At 40.7% G+C, this 14624-nt stretch overlaps 1 protein-coding gene across 8 annotated transcripts in view; it reads right to left on the bottom strand.

Annotated features, from left to right (window-relative positions):
• LOC123772439 (protein abrupt) overlaps positions 1-9399 on the bottom strand; it is a 169494-nt gene extending 160095 nt beyond the window's left edge. For 3 of the 8 annotated variants that reach the window (XM_069326006.1, XM_069326007.1, XM_069326008.1), the window contains exon 1: positions 9300-9392. The gene's annotated coding sequence lies outside the window, so the exon portion shown is untranslated. Of the gene's footprint in view, positions 1-8967; positions 9139-9299 lie in introns of those variants that run through there. The other 5 variants (XM_045765585.2, XM_069326005.1, XM_069326004.1 and 2 more) reach the window with 4 other exon arrangements.
• Between the last annotated feature and the right edge of the window lie 5225 nt (positions 9400-14624).

The raw sequence follows: 14624 nt of genomic DNA, 5'->3' as shown, positions 1-14624 counted from the left end.
TTCTAGAAATATTTCAATATTTCCATACATGTTTGTGATTTTCACACTGCCCCTATTACATGTTATTCGCCCTCCACACATCAATCAATTTCATTACCTCATTACATGCTCTATAACATGCCTATTCTCATGTTCCATTACATGTTTATATCTAGAACTCACCCCCCCCTGCCCCCTGCCCCCTGCCCCCTGCCCCCTGTAAATGATATTTTTCCTCCTCCACATTACACATCAACTGTAAACAACCCATTTTCATGTTCAATTACATGTCTATATTAAAGCTTACAATACATGTAATAGGGGGTTACACGAAGTAAACATCTTGGTTTCCTACCCATTACATGTATTTTCCCCATTACATTTAAATTGTATCATTAATTTCCCCATCATTTGCCCCCATTATATGTCTATTTCTATTACATTCCAGTACCTCGTTATATTCCCATTTATCCATTATTTAATCCCTCTCTCATTACCATGTCACAACATGATAATCAATTCATGTCACTAATAAATGCAATGCCATCAAGTCACCATGAAATTATGTATCATGTCATTGTGAAACGATTTATCAAGTCACTACGAAATTATATATCATGTCAATATAACTTTGATCTATCATGTCACTACAAAATGTTCTATCATGTCACTATAAACTACCCCTGACATTAAGTTTTGTTACTACACAATGATCTGCCATTGATTCATGTCACAATGAAATGATATTAACTTGCCATTAACACGCCACTATGAAATGATGTAATCAAAATGTCCTTACAAAGCGAGCGGTCATCAAATCGTGTCACTAGCAAATTATCTGACATCCATTCATGTCATTATAAAAGTGTCATCAAGTCATGCCACTACAAAACAATGGCGTGTCATGTAGGCTCTAGTCACTGTAGTCAAGGCTCTAGTCACTGTAGTCAAGGCTCTAGTCACTGTAGTCAAGGCACTAATCCCTGTTAACAAAAATAATGACACGACACTATAAAAATAATGTCATGTCACTATGAAATAATAATATCGTGACACTTATGAGATTATCTGACATCCCGTCAATACGAAATGTCACAAAATCATGTCTCCACTACATCACCTGTCACTTCTGTCTTCAATTAATTCACGAATCTGTCATCGCTCCTAATCATAATCACTTCAAATCACCTCTAATCACTTCAAATTCACGTTATGGTGCCACTCACTCCTCCAGCGACTCAAAGAATGAGTGGATAGTGGTTAAGATTAAGATGTTATTGATGTTGACCTCAAAACAGCCGCTGGTAATGTGCGGAACCTGAAGTTCATAAGTAGAATTCATTTAACTGCATAGACCTAGAAGCCTACTGCAGGTAAGGGACTAAATTGTATTAAAGCTGGGGATATGAGGACAAGGAGCTGGTACATGAGGACAAGGAGCTGGTACATGAGGACAAGGAGCTGGGATATGAGGACAAGGAGCTGGTACATGAGGACAAGGAGCTGGTACATGAGGACAAGGAGCTGGTATATGAGGACAAGGAACTGGTACATGAGGACAAGGAACTGGTACATGAGGACAAGGAGCTGGTACACGAGGACAGTAATACCTAGAAAGAAGTATCCATGGTTTCAAGTAGGATAAATTTAGATTTAGAAATTTAGAAATACAGTGTGTAGGTAAGGACAGATATCAAGTACCATCGTGTTGACAACTTTTATAAACATATCAGGCAGCTCCATAGGCCTATGTGAAAAATGGGTGTGTTTAGGATCATTGCCGTTCACCATCATGTTCTATGTCACTGCTACTGTACTTGATCTGTCATGATTTCACTGCCCCCATCGGTCTGTCATGTTACCACTGCTCGATCTGTCATCATGTTGCAGCCACTCTATCTGTCATCAAGTCACTGCTATTCAATCTGTCATCATGTCACTGCCACTCTGTCATCATGTCACTGCTATTAAATCTGTCATCATGTCACTGCTATTAAATCTGTCATCAAGTCACTGCTATTAAATCTGTCATCATGTCACTGCTATTAAATCTGTCATGTCACTGCCACTCTGTCATCATGTCACTGCTATTAAATCTGTCATCAAGTCACTGCTATTAAATCTGACATCAAGTCACTGCTATTCAATCTGTCATCAAGTCACTGCTATTCAATCTGCCATCAAGTCACTGCCACTCTATCTGTCATCAAGTCACTGCCACTCTATCTGTCATCAAGTCACTGCTATTCAATCTGTCATCATGTCGTTGCCACTATCTGTCATCAAGTCATTGCTATTCAATCTGTCATCAAGTCACTGCCACTCTATCTGTCATCAAGTCACTGCTATTCAATCTGTCATCATGGCACTGCTATTCAATCTGTCATCATGTCACTGCTATTCAATCTGTCATCATGTCACTGCTATTCAATCTGTCATCATGTCACTGCTATTCAATCTGTCATCATGTCACTGCTATTCAATCTGTCATCATGTCACTGCTATTCAATCTGTCATCATGTCACTGCTATTCAATCTGTCATCATGTCACTGCTATTCAATCTGTCATCATGTCACTGCTATTCAATCTGTCATCATGTCACTACTATTCAATGTCATCATGTCACTGCTATTCAATCTGTCATCAAGTTACTGCCAATCTGTCATGTCGCTGTCACTCTATTTGTCATCATGTCACTGCTATGTGCTCTTGGTTGATGTCACTGCCAACTGATATGTCATTTCACTAGTCTGCACTTTATGCAATGTCACTATTACACGTCATGCTACCATCGCTTGACACGTCATGTCACTGCCAGTTAACATGTCACTAGCACTTGATCTGAGCTTATTATGTCACTGCAAATTATCTTAAATTGTTATTAACAATGAACTGTCATCAAATCATGTCATTAACTCTTGAATATGTCGAGTAACTACCATTTGATATTCTACATGTGTCACAACCATTCCTGGTTACCTGGTTGATACCTGGTTGATGGGGTTCTGGGAGTTCTTCTACTCCCCAAGCTTCTACTTCCAGGCTTGACTTGTGAGAGTTTGGTCCACCAGGCTGTTGCTTGGAGCGGCATTCGAGGGATAGTCTCTCGTCACTCGACCGGTTATGACAGGTTGACAGCAGCTCATCTGGCATTCTCATTACCATGTTTACTGCTTCGTTATCAGGTCACATTGTTATCACATTAAAGGGCCATTACCATGCTATCTAATAACCAGGCAACCCGTCATCCTAATACAGCGTCGCATTTTGACGCACTGTATCTTCTACCTAAATCGTCCCGAAATTGACGTACTGTCCCGTTTTCTGTTTTGGGTCCTCTGGTAGGTTAGGATAAGGCCCACTTTAGTACGAGTTTCTGGACGTTGGGAAATCTTAGGAGAACGGGCTGAACCAGGTTACGTTATAATGTCATACCATGTTACTGGATCATCGCATTCCATTACCATCTTATCAGGTTATATCATTACCACGTTATCGTCATCACATTACCATGTTATCAGGTTATCACATTACCATTATATCGGGTCATCATATTACCATATCAGGTCATCACATTACCATGTTATCAGGTTATCACATTACCATATTGTCAGGTTATCATATTACCATGTTATCAGCTCATCTAATTACCATGTTATCAGGTTATCTCATTACCTTGTTATCAGGTTATCATATTACCATGTTATCAGGTTATCTCAATACCTTGTTATCAGGTTCTCATTACCATGTTATCTGGTTATCATATTACCATGTTATCAGGTTATCTCATTAACATGTTATCAGGTCATCAAATTACCATGTTATCACATTACTATGTTATCAGGTTATCATATTGCCATGTTATCTCATTATCATGTTATCACATTACCATGTTATCAGGTCATCTCGTTACCATGTTATCAGGTTATATCATTACCATGTTATCAGGTTATCACATTACTATGTTATCAGGTTATCTCATTAACATGTTATCAGGTCATCATATTACCATGTTATCAGGTTATCTCATTACCATGTTATCAGGTTATATTACCATGTTATCAGGTTATATCATTAACATGTGATCAGGTCATCATATTACCATGTTATCAGGTCATCACATTACTATGTTATCAGGTTATCTCATTACCATGTTATCAGATCATTTCATTACCATGTTATCAGGTTATCTCATTAACATGTTATGAGGTCATTTTATTGCCATGTTATCAGGTTATCTCAGTACCATGTTATCAGGTCATCATATTACCATGTTATCAGGTCATCTACATTACCATATCAGGTCATCATATGACCATGTTATCAGGTCATCTCATTACCATGTTATCAGGTCATCATCATTACCATGTTATCAGGTTATCTCAGTAACATGTTATCAGGTAATTTCATACCATATTAGGTTATCTCCTAATCATGTTATAAGATCATATCTCTCCCATATGTTAAGAAGGTTATGGAAAAGGTTATCGCCCGTCCCCAGGCATACCATTAAGTGTCAAACCTCAATAACGTCATGTCATACCATATTAATGGTATCATGTCTCATGTCATACCATATAATGGTATCATGTCTCTACCGCGGCATCCATCATTGTCACGTACCTACCGCGAGATATGACATCGTCATGTCACTTCCACGGGATGTCATCATGTATCTAACCATTAGAAAGCATGTCGTTTTATAATTCATGTCATTTCCATTTGAATTTTCTGACTACCACTTTGTCATGTCACTATCAAGTACCCTCACAGTCACCGGATTACTCGTCAAATCATGTCACACCCAGGCGATAAGACCTGTGCCAATAGGTCAATTTTGTCACTGTCACTTCATGTCATATCACTGTCACTTCATGTCATATCACTGTCACTTCACGTCATCATGTTACACGCACTAACACTGACTTCAGGTCACTATCGCTTGATCAGATTGCAGTTCCATATCACTTGACTTGAAGCAGCTCACTATCAACTGTTCTGACATTTCACTTTCACTTCAGTTGACAACATTTCACTGTCACTCAATTTCATTTCATTATTACGATCAAATATCACTATCGCTTTGATCTATCATCACTTATCATTGACTATGACAATGACGATAGACCTGACTATCGCTTGATCTATCATCACTTAGTCAATTGACTATGACATCAGTTCACTATCGTTTGATCTGACATCACTTGTACGAATGTCAGTTCACTATCAGTTGATCGGACATCGCTATCATTCGTAGGCCTACTGATATTAGTTCACTTTGACAAAAAATCACTATAAATTAATGTGATATATCGTTATCAACCGATATCAACATGTCACTACTTATTTTTGTCATCATGTCACTTCCTTCAAATTATCTCACTGTCATTTGATATGCTTTTCATGTCAACGCCGTACCAGGTGATCCGTTATCAAATCATGTCACAAGCACATGACATGTCATAAACATGTCACTATCCTTTGTTCTATCATGTCACAACTGCTTCAGTGATGTCACTGTCCCTGGTGCCATTATGTCACTGCTACTTGATTGTTCATGTCACTACCACTCGATCTGTCATCATATCATTGCCACACGATCTGTCATCATAATGGCACTGGATGTCATTAAGTCACTGCCATTTGATTTTCCATCATAATATCACTTTCACTTGAGCTGTTATCATAATGTCACCACCACTTGGTCTGACATATGTCACCATCACTTGATTTTTACATCATAATATCACTGACACTTGATCTGATATAATGTCACTGTCACTTGATTTGTCATAATGTCACTGCCACTTGATTTGTCATGTCACTGTCACTTGATTTGGCATGTCACTGCCACTTGATCTGTCAATGTCACTTATGTCATTACCAATTGATCTATTATCATGTCACTAACAACTGATCAATCATGTCACTACCACGATCTATTATATCACTACCACCTCAGCTGTCATAGTGTCACAGCAAAATGTCAATGTCACTGCCACTTGATCTGTCAAGTCACAAGATTTCCGACTACCACTTGATACCATGAACATTATTAACATAATACCAATTGATCTGTTGTCATATCACGTCACTGTGGTATACCATAAAGTAACGGCATTGTCACGTCACTTGATGTCATGTCGAAACCATTCGGTTTGTCATGAATCCATGCCACTGCCCCTGATCCTTCAGTTGGACACGTCAGTAGCCTACCATTTCATTCATCAAGTCATGCTATTCGAATGCAATTGTGCCCGCAACCATGCGTTTAAACACGTGAACCAGCATATAAGAAGTCGCTATGATTAGGCTATCAACACGGTGTGGAGACTTCATTAGATATAATAATCCCTGCGAGCTGGACCGTGGCATGAGATGTCCTATAGCATGATGGATTCTCATATAACCTGTTTATAATCACACCTGTGCTTCACTAGCCATAGAGGGCACATTAATAATTCACCAGCGACTCACTAAACCTCTCGCCCTGATTCAACTCATTAACGCAACTCCCCCTCATTAGACACCAAGGTCATGTGACTACGCGGTTAACCTGTCATTCAAATCATTCTACATCATATATTTAAGGTTTAGCGAGGCTATAAATATTAGGATTCAAATAGTTATTAACATACGCTGCGCCTCTGATCAAGGGTATAAACTTCTACTGGGTCACACTATATTGACACGGGTCGTCAGTCCAGCGGCCCACCTCCCACATATTTGGTCACGCAACCTCACCCCTTCCACAAATGAGGTTACCCATTCCCCGGGTAAATATTTCCTGAGTATATAGGTATTCTCGAGCAGGGAATTGACATAGTAAGGTAAACTGAACCACATATTACTCTGTGCAGACTCTGGCGCATCACGAGATGAGAATGTACAGTTAAGGCATTCCGATGTAGTCCAACGACACTGAACTGCATATACTAACTACTGTAATCAGTGCATCACGGACATTTATGTTGCAACTGTGGCAGGTAAGGGTTAATTAACTATACGTTCGCTCTAACATATACGAAAACAACCCACTTCCAAGTATTATGTAACAGATAATCACCATGAATTCCTCACTATCTCGCTCCCCAAGGAGCCCAGTAGGCTCAGGAATCTGTACATCAGTTGATCGATAGTTGAGAGGCGGGACCAAAGAGCCAAAGCTCAACCCCCGCAAGGACAACTAGGTGAGTACTATCGCCTTATCACTACGCAACAGGCATCTTGGGCACACTGTAATCATGCCTGAAGACCTCCACTTGATAGTTGCCCCTAGTCAGCTGCCTGATTTGCAACGAAAATCACAACTACCTTGCTGCCATTCAAGCTACCTGGTGAACGTCAATCAATACTGTAACACTGACCGACTCAGTTTTTGGTGATCACTGGCTGGTGACGCCTATCACAATTACCTATGTAATTAAAACCTCACTATTCAATATCTTCATCGCTCAAATTATAAAAAACACTAACCACGTATCTTTGATCACAATCCTTCACAATCGCTAGTGGCCACGTATCTTTGATCACAATCCTTCACAATCTCTGGTGACTAAGTCACCAGTACTGCATTATCAACATCTTAATGTTATACTTGTCTCAGTCTCCAGTAGTAACTGAACCCGACAACTAGCCTTGACCAAGTATGTGCAGGATCCCAATAACACCAGTTTGCACCCAACTAATATGGGCACTATCACATACGAACATTTAAATTTGTTCTCGTAAAAAAATTACATCACAAGGTTTCGTTTTCTATTCGCAGCGGGTTCATCAATCATTACATGTGGCCGTCTTGGGTTACCAATACCATTCCTTGTCTACCCGGCCAACTTATGGTGACTTATATATATACCCAGAGAGGTGGATTTCACATCTCGGTGTATATATACATTGAACAGTTTACTTTAGTCCTGGGGGCTGTGTTCTGGACTAAAGTACACTTGGTGGTTGGTCATTAAGCAAGTGTCACGGCCTTAACAACCCTCCACAAGTTGACAGATCTCAAGGCCGATACCACAGTAAGATTTTGGTAAGCCTGGGGTGGTTAACCTGTATGGCAACACACGGGACATACACTCAACCGCATTGCACAATCACCGGAGGTTCAAACCACTGTCAAACACATAATGCCTGCTCAAATTACCCCCAATACGGATACCTACCGTATGATTAAAGCTTGTTATTGTGTCAGTTAAGTGCCCCGGTAGTTGTTAATGGCCAGAAAGGTTGATACGAGGCGTACATCTGGTGGTGTGGGTGGGAGGTGCAGGGACGGCACCGTCCAGATGCCGGCCGTCCACCCCAACACTTTACACTCCCTCAAAAACACCAGAGTACCTGTCCACTCTTGGCCTAGAATTTGACTTATCGTGAGATTGCTATTATGTTTTTTGTTTTTTTGTGGTTCAGTTGCAACGAATTCAATTTTGAATAGAGGTTGGTAGAAGTGCAATATCGGCAGTTTCACGTGTAATGTCAAAAGGTGAACTGGTTACCCACTTCACCAAATACATTCTTCCCTGTTCTCAATTTTTTTATTGGCAAAATTGTCCCTGCACGATAGCTTTTTACCCATTGGTTAAAATATAATGGCAATAGATAAATTCTTGCACCAACCGTCTATTACTATTTTGGGAATGACAATTCACGTCCGAGAAAATGTGTAATATGTATACATATATAAACTGAATTTCTGCACATCACTTGCCAACTTTTCGAGTCATTACCGACCACGAATTTCCACACGGACAGCAAGCACCTTGCACCAAGCTCGCGCCCCGAGGCGCTGGCGACGTTCCTTGGAGTTCAACCTCACCTGCCACGATATCCTCTTTCACCACCGCCATTGAAATTCCACACGATTTGATATCGACTATTAAAGTTTTCTAGAATTTAGTCGAGGGTATTCATTACTTACCATCTGATCGAGCCCACCATCCCAACACTAGTAAACATCACGTAGCACTTAACGAGCATTTTACCTAACGAATGGCTTCGTAAACGCTCTCAAACTTTGTGGGGACATTCGTGAGGGCGTAGAAATGTCTGGTGTGAGGAGAGGAGGACACCAGCAGGGCTCCAGCATCCAGTGTGTGGAGACAGGTCGCCATCCACCACCATCGCCGCGTCAGCCAAACCCAGACACCCAATGGCACCCAAACTTCACGTCATCGTTTGGGGCCCAACCGATCTACCAATTCGATCGCTGTGCTCCCCGCGACAAAAACGGTGTTTTAGTTTGTAGGTGGGCATACGTATGGGAAGTCTGGGGGGCTATACGCCCCAGATATTAGCAAATATACGCCAGGCTTACCTCATCTGTAGTGACAGGACGCGGAACGAGAGGTGCGCGAGCCCTCTATCGGCAGCCGGGCTAAGCTGTCGTCCCGAGGTCGGCTATGGCTTCCACCTCACCAGTGAGCTGCTCCCTCCACCGGCCGCCCCCACCATCCTTCATGCACCAGTACACCTCTCATGCACACTACATCCTCATTCATCATACATCTCATCCCCTACACCACTTTTCTCTAACTCAGTGACTCCCCCTCGCTGAATCAGGCAAGTATGGTGTCCCCTCAACAGCTTTGCAACATCATATATTCTGCCCTCAGGTGAATATATCTACCTTCCATACACCATATATTACATATAACTCCTCTGGTATGTATAGTCACATACCAGACTATACAGGTATGTCACTATACTATAAAATGTTACAACTCGCTGAACTATACATTCCGCTTTTTAATATTTCATTTTAAATTATCTTGAATTATATATATATATATATATATATATATATATATATATATATATATATATATATATATATATATATATATATATATATGACACACTTAAGAAAGAAACACACACACACACACACACGTGTTGTGTGTGTTGTGTGTGGTGTGTGTGTGTGTGTGTGTGTGTGTGTGAATCACGAAGAAATTAATACGTGATGAACAATGTGAGTGATGAACAATGTGAGAGTGTCTGACCACGAAGGAAGGATTAAGACAGGAATTTTCTTAAGTACTTTCAATTTAAGTAATTAATTTCCTTAATTACTTTTAAGTACTGTAATTAGAATCCTATTTAATTTTCAATTAAAATTCATAACGTTTCAAATATTTCTAGTATTTATCAGCAGATCTAAAACACAAAAATATCAAATTAAAAGTTAACCACCAAAACAAAACTTATTCTCAATAGGATTGTATATTTTAACATTAGAAATTAAAAAGAAACTTATTTTACAAATGAACAAAACATAAAACTCAACTTACATGATGATTAAAGAGTTGATAGCACTCAGCGTCGGCAACAAAGACTAACTAACAATTACAAATAATGACTGAAAAGATTCTAAAGACTTATACAAAACAAAAAAATAAAAATAATAATCAATTGCCAATTACACATTAAAGAAAGCGTAAATAATATACAATATTATTAGCAGCAAACATTATATTCTGTATCTCAATTAAGCATATATAATTATATCTTTTATATGACCAGCCGGCACTCAAACTAGGCACTAAATACACAAATTAAGGGGAAACTTAGAGCAAATATGTAGAGTGTATAATACAGTCTACAATAAGTAGAACCGCACCTGTCATGAGGTTTACATAGTATACAGTGGACCGCTGAAGCATTAACTGTTAACCAATAATTTATTATGGTTTTTAGTGCTAGCAAATCTTACTCTGTTTGTTCATTACGTAAGTCGACTTTTATGCCTTGTTCATTTGTGTTATTAGTGTCATTTTCATCTCTAATTATAAGTATGCAATCCTGGTCAGAATACGTTCTTTATTTTGCTGGTTAACTTTTAATTTGACATTTGTGTATTTTAGATCTGATGATGACTACAAGTAATACTTGAAGCGTTATGGATTTCAATTAATAAATAAATAACTCGTTAATTAAACAAGACGTTTGTCGTGTCAATGGTGTTGCTGTTTATCGTATAAAACCACACACCAGAAAATGAGGAGAGGACGACGTTTCGGTCCGTCACGGACCATTAGCATTCTCGCGAGCGCTTCCCCACCGCCAAGAAACTATCGTACTAAAGTGCCCTTATCCTAACCAACCAGCGGACCCAAAACAGAAAACGGGACATTATGCCAATTTCGCGTGCCGCTCCCACTTTCTTGTCCGTCTGTTTTTGTCCTCAGGTAAAGTATACGTCAATATGCGGCGTGTTATTTGTTGCCAGAGTTTATGCGAACAAGGCGTGGAACCCTGGTTGGGCTTCAGAGGAAGCCTCAGGACGCACAGAGGATTCAATTGAATCTCAGGTTGCAATGCTTTTACCATGTCATGATGTAGTGGTCTAGCGCGTGTGCTTGGGAGTACCCGGTGTGCGGGTTCGAATCCTTCTCACGGCGCCTACCGATTTTCTCATTGATAGAACCTGAGATTCATTACATCACGTTAATGTGCTTTCATTATGCATGCAAATAATAATAATAATAATAATAATAATACACAAAGAAATCACCATAACATGATATATCAATGAGAATATCCACAGGAGCCGTTATAAGGATTCGAACCTATGTGTTGGGTATTCCCAGACACACGCTCTAGACGTCTTTGGGGCGTCAGAGGCAGAATTCCTAGATGACAGATGACTTTTCCAAAGGCGGGAGAGGGGGGGGGGGGGAGGAAGAAGGATAGGGCGTTGAAATTCTTGAAGAGGATGTGTATGGGGGGGGAAGGAGGAGGAGGAGGGTTGAAAGTTCGGTGTCCTATGCACCATGGGGGGTTAGCGTGATGTAATCGAATCCTGATTCGGCTTCAATGGAAGCCTCGGGGGTTAAGCAGAACCCCCCGATGTTGCAAGTCTTTTGACCATGTTGTGGTCTAGTCGTCTGGGGCGGGTGTCTGGGAATACCCATGACATAAGTTCGAATCCTCCCCACAGCTGTGGATTTTCTCAATAATAACAATACATCGTAGTTACAATACATAATAACAATGATAATAGTAAATAATAATAATGATTAAAGTAATATAAATGAACGTAATATTTATAATGATTTGATCAGAATAGGTTAATATTATTGACGGTACGCCCAAGCCCTGGGAGTGGTAGGAAGGTTGGAAGAGCATCAGATAGTGGGGGTCGGCAGCTGAATGTTCTAGTAGATAAATAAGTAAAGTGTGAGGGTGAACTTGCCGCCGTCTGAGTGATGTAGAGCACCATCATGTGCTCACTTAGTACTCAGTAATACCTCATTTTGGACAACATTTCTAAGCATTTCTTTAACACGTATAATAGAAATGTTTCAAAATTCTTGAATGTTTACGTGTTCAACTATATCTAAGGCACATTCCTTCGAGTACAAAATGTATTCAAACACTACCGCATACACCATACCATACACACTGTACCTTAAATTAATTAAGATGCAGTGAACCTAAACTGGCATAGGCAATTCTCGTCCTCATTAGACTTTTTTTACTATTTTTTTAATCATTTTTATCCGTTTCGTTTTACCCGTCGTCCAAAATATTCTGAAATCTCCCCATGGTATGGGGGCCTGACGGCTGAGTGGACAGCGCTCGGGATTCGTAGTCCTAAGGTTCCGGGTTCGATCCCCGGCGGAGGCGGAAACAAATGAACATAGTTTCTTTCACCCTGATACCCATGTTAACCTAGCAGTAAATAGGTACCTGGGAGTTAGACAGCTGATACTGGCTGCTTCCTGGGGGTGTGTAACAAAAAGGAGGCCTGGTCGAGGACCGGGCCGCGGGGACGCTAAGCCCCGAAATCATCTCAAGATAACCTCAAGATGGTATGGACCTCAGTACCCCCACTTGGTGGATTCTTGTACCAAGAAGAATCCATGAAGATAGAAGAGTCTTCTATCTTCTACCAAACCTATTCTGTCTAAATCTAAATATTTCTCTGTTTATATTTAGAAGGTGTAAATGGCCTACAGTGAGCCATAGAGATTATCATGTGCAGAACTCTGCATCATAAACCCTTTCATACTCTACACGTTACACCATACCTCACTGTACTGTAGCTTACTATACCTCACTGTACTGTAGCTTACTATACCTCACTGTACTGTAGCTTACTATACCTCACTGTACTGTAGCTTACTATACCTCACTGTACTGTAGCTTACTATACCTCACTGTACTGTAGCTTACTATACCTCACTGTACTGTAGCTTACTATACCTCACTGTACTGTAGCTTACTATACCTCACTGTACCGTACAATCACACACACCACACACATACTGCATCATAAGCACCTGTGTGATCTACTAACCACCATACTAACTACCCCAAGCCCATCATCACCCAACAAAAAAATCTGCTCCCAGACCTATAACACTGTCCGTCGTCAGACAACACACAGCCCATCTGCTGATAGTCCGTCAAACATGCTAAACATACACTCACTCACAGTGACACCATACAACAGTTCTTCTACTACAGTGACACCATATATTACTGCTTCCTCCACTACAGTGACACAATACAACACTGTTTCCTACACTACAGTGACACCATACAACACTGTTTCCTACACTACTTCTCTACTACAGTGACACCATACATTACTGCTTCCTCCACTACAGTGACACAATACAACACTGTTTCCTACACTACAGTGACACCATACAACAGTTCTCTACTACCGTGACACCATACATTACTGCTTCCTCCACTACAGTGACACAATACAACACTGTTTCCTACACTACAGTGACACCATACAACAGTTCTTCTACTACCGTGAGTACATCACACTACAGGTATACACTGTAGTACCGGGGCCCACAGTACACAGTAGCGCAGTGGTACGCGTCGTCGCCTTGCAACTGAGGATGCCGCGTTCGATCTCCCGGCGGTATATAGGCAGATGGGAAAGTTTTCTTTTACCTGTAGTTGGCCTAGGCTTGGGGGACGGGGATAGGCCTAAGAACAGGATAAGAGCAGGCCTAAGAACAAACAGGAATTAAGTCAACTCTCCAACCAGGAAAGTCTGAGACTCTACTTTACAAACAACCACAAACTCAACAAACAAGACATAACAGGACTAACAACCCAATAAACAAGACTCATCACCTTACGAAGACTTGAAGAAACTGGTAAAGATTAACCAAGACAGTCGCAACCATTTATACATAAGTCCAGCGTCACTTCAAGTCCATCGTGACTATTGTAAGTCCAGCATGACTGACTCAAAGTCCAATCTAGCTAACCTAAAGTCCTGCATAACAAACTCAAAGTCCAGTGTGACAACCAGAAGGGCCAGCATTACTAACTGGTAGGGAAGGGAAGGGAAGGGAATGGAACTATTACGAGAAGCGCCAAGCCATTACGACTATATAGCACTTGGAATGGGTTAGGATACGGGAAGCGCCAAGCCATTACGACTATATAGCACTTGGAATGGGTTAGGATACGGATTTGGGATGGGACGGGGGGAGGGGTGGAAAGGAATGGCGTCCAACCACTTGTGGACGGTCGGGGACTGAACGCCGACCTGCATGAAGCGAGACCGTCGCTCTATACCGTCCACCACAAGCGGTTGGGCAGCCCACTGTTATTAACTCCAGGTCCAGAGTGACCTAAGTCAAACGCTATTAACTCAACGCTA

This window comes from Procambarus clarkii, chromosome 17 (assembly GCF_040958095.1).
Source record: "Procambarus clarkii isolate CNS0578487 chromosome 17, FALCON_Pclarkii_2.0, whole genome shotgun sequence".
Taxonomy (NCBI): domain Eukaryota; kingdom Metazoa; phylum Arthropoda; class Malacostraca; order Decapoda; family Cambaridae; genus Procambarus; species Procambarus clarkii.
The sequence above is the reverse complement of the archived record's forward strand: the minus strand, read 5'-3'. Positions and strand labels throughout refer to the sequence as shown.